General features: G+C 31.0%; 1 pseudogene; it reads right to left on the bottom strand.

Moving 5' to 3' along the window:
* Window positions 1-1,262: 1,262 nt before the first annotated feature.
* On the bottom strand, window positions 1,263-1,400 carry LOC145292533 (U2 spliceosomal RNA; annotated as a pseudogene).
* Between the last annotated feature and the right edge of the window lie 2,279 nt (window positions 1,401-3,679).

Genomic DNA, 3,679 nt, shown 5'->3' with positions numbered 1-3,679 from the left:
ATAAACCATCTATTTTAATACTAATGTATATTACAAAATAGATGGTTAAAAAATAAGTCGTCCATTCTAATACTAATTTATATTCCAAAATAGATGGTTAAAATGAACCATCTATTTTAATACTAATGTATATTACAAAATAGATGGTTAAAAAATAAGTCGTCCATTCTAATACTAATTTATATTCCAAAATAGATAGTTAAAATAAACCCTCTATTTTAATACTAAGGTATATTCCAAAATAGATGGTTAAAATAAACCATCTATTTTAATACTAATTTATATCCCAAAATAGATGGTTAAAATAAACCATCTATTTTAATAATAATTTATATTCCAAAATAGATGGTTAAAAAATAAACTGTCTATTTTAATACTAATTTATATTGCAAAATGGATGGTTAAAATAAACCATTTGTTTTAATACTAATTTATATTCCAAAATAGATAGCTAAAATGAACCATCCATTTTAATAATAACGTATATTCTAAAATAAATGATTAAAATAAACCATCTATTTTAATACTAATTTATATTACAAAGTAGATAGTTAAAAATAAACTATCTATTTTAATACTAATTTATATTCCAAAATAGATGGTTAAAAAATAAACCGTCTATTTTAATACAAATTTATATTCCAAAATAGATGGTTAAAATAAACCATCTATTTTAATACTAATTTATATTCCAAAATAGATAGTTAAAATGAACCCTCTATTTTAATACTAAGGTATATTCCAAAATAGATGGTTAAAAAATAAACCATCTATTTTTATACTAATTTATATTCAAAAATAGATGATTAAAATATAAACATCTATTTTAGTACTAATTTATATTCCGAAATAGATGGTTAAAAACAAACCATCTATTTTTATAATAATTTATATTCCAAAATAGATGGTTAAAAAATAATCCATCTATTTTAATAATAATTTATATTCCAAAATAGATGATTAAATATAAGCCATCTATTTTAATACTAATTTATATTCAACAAGGCCGATAGCCATTAGTCGCGTGCTCTCGTGTAATGAATGAATGCGTGAATGTAGGATTGACATGAAATTCTTAAAGATAAAAAAAATGACCGAAAAATGGGCTGAAATGACTTAAATAAATAAAAACTAAATGACTTAGAATTACTTTAATGAACTTAAGGATGAATTAAATGCTTAAAAAATAACTGGAATCCTTCAAAAACAACTTGAATGATCTGGAGAATGACTGTAATGGCTTTGAGACTGACTGGTTGTAAAGTGGGTGATCATTTTACATTAAATTAATACAGAAAAGTGATCACCCACTTTATTATCACAAAGTTACAAACATAAGTACAGCATGTAGTAAGAACAGATACTACACTTTGATCTTGGCCAAAAGGTCAAGAAAATGGTATTTATTTGCTCCCCCACCGAGCAAATTAGGCACAAGGCCAATTTTTAATGTGAGGAGTGAAGGGGAAATGAGGACCAATTCCCCGGGGAGTAGGGGAGCTCGATAGTGACAATTGGTATGAAGGGTTGCCCCTTCATTGACCAACGTCTTATATGTGGGGTTGGCCCTACATATAATCTTTGCTTGCAGCATCTGCCGGAACAGATACTACACTTTGATCTTCATATTTAATTTATTCTGTTTAAAGAAAAAATTACAATTAAAAAAATTTCAATATAAAATTAAAAAATTTTAAAAAGTAAATACCAAGAATACCTAAGCTCCATTTGTTTACACAAAGAGCATCGCTTAATGCTCTAATGATAATTCGTGCATCACTTCCCAATATTTTCAACTCAAGATGAGGAGCATTATAGTCATCCACATACAGTACTGTTTCGCTGTATCACAGCTTATCAGTGCGGCTAAACAGGCAACTACCTCAAGCCAGGATCGAAACTCGACCGCCCGTATGACAGTCAAGGCTTCTAGTCAATCGTTTTTTGTTTAGTTTTTGCTTTATTATAGGTACGTGCAAAATGAATGCCGATGCTCAAAATGTTTAAAGATTTTGACCCCTCCTTTCACTTAAAAATTCACCAAAAATCAGGAAATTAACCAATTTTAATGAAATTTTTAGTATTTATCAAATAATGAACACATTATTTTTACTTAAATCTTAGTGGAAACATATTATTTGGTTTAAACAAAAAATACCTTTATTAAAGTTATGGTTTTATTTAATTTTTGCAGGAACATTATGAAAAAAAGACCCTGAAGTCCGTATTAATGAATTTGATATAACTCGAAGAAAAATTAATTTCTCGAACTACCGATATTATCATTGAATTAAGCATTGTTGGGGTAGTTGTCTGTCTAGCCGCCTCTCTCTCTCTCTCTCTCTCTCTCTCTCTCTGTCTCTCTCTGTCTCTCTCTGTCTCTCTGTCTCTCTCTCTCTCTCTGTCTCTCTGTCTCTCTCTCTCTCTCTCTCTCTGTCTCTCTCTCTCTCTCTCTGTCTCTCTCTCTCTCTCTCTCTCTCTGTCTCTCTCTCTCTCTCTGCATGCAGAAAGAAATGTCCCACGTTAAATACATTCTGAGAGCTCCAAAAACCCTCCGTTCCCTCCGTTAATATAACTCTCTATTCTGCTTTGCTCTACTCTGCAAGAAATCATTTTCCTTCTAGGCGTCGCTGGGGATTTTACCTCGGCTCTATAATCAAGAGATTAGACCTTTCCTGTACTGGCCTGTTCTCTGTTGTTTGCAGTGTAATGCTGGTTCTATGCAATTCTAGGAGGTCCACTTTCACAGGCTTTGCTTTCTCTCTTTGAGAAGGGATTAGTTTATTGCTAATCGCATGAGGCGCACTACCTGGGATCCCGACGGGGCTGCACGAGCATCTTTTCCAGGGTCAGTGTTCTCCTCCTCTGGAGTGCTGACTTTTTTTAATCCAACTTTCCGGCCCTTGTGTCACATCTTCTCGTATTGGAAGAGAGCTAAATACCATTTTGCCATCGTTTTCAGAATCTGGGCGATTTTCCTGTTTTCCTTTTATACCCCCTAAAAATAATTTAGTTTAACTGTTAAATAATTTATTGTAATCGTTATTTGTCGACGTGCATTGTCAGAAATATGTCGACCAAAGGGCGCCTTGAGTATTAGGTTTTAATCGGATGGGGGTTTTTATTATTAATTTTTCTTTCAATAATCCTTAGTTTTGAGTAGAATAGTTTTTTGATTATTTCATTTTTTTTTCTCTTCCCTTTTATTACTACAAAGTGTTTTCCCCAATTTACTGTATTTATTTCCCGTGCGCAGTTTACTCAGGAATTAATTTTTTAAAACGCTAATAATTTTTTTTTAATAACTAGCAATCTTATATGCATGCATGTATATTTATGTATATTTATGTGTATGTGTGTGTAAAACTTTGGTTCATAAATCGGTAAAGCCAAAAGGATTAATTAAATTTTTAATACGCTAATAAATTTTTTTACAACTAACAATCTTACATACATTGGGTCCATGTTTCACATTAACAAAGTCAAAACGCCCTATTTCAAGTTAATTGAACGTTACACAATAGACACGCCATCTTTCTCAAATAGTGCTTATGCGGTACTAGTGACCTCATTGGTTGGATTTCGAAATTCAAATATGTATATACGGTGAAGCGTTAATGCGTTTACTCCGCATGGTCGCTTAAATATACAAATAATATATAAAATGAATCTAATATTT

This window comes from Euprymna scolopes, chromosome 13 (genome assembly GCF_053919585.1).
Source record: "Euprymna scolopes isolate OS-2025 chromosome 13, ASM5391958v1, whole genome shotgun sequence".
Classification (NCBI taxonomy): Eukaryota; Metazoa; Mollusca; class Cephalopoda; order Sepiida; family Sepiolidae; genus Euprymna; species Euprymna scolopes.
Note: the sequence above shows the minus strand (reverse complement) of the source record. Positions and strands in the feature narration are given on the sequence as shown.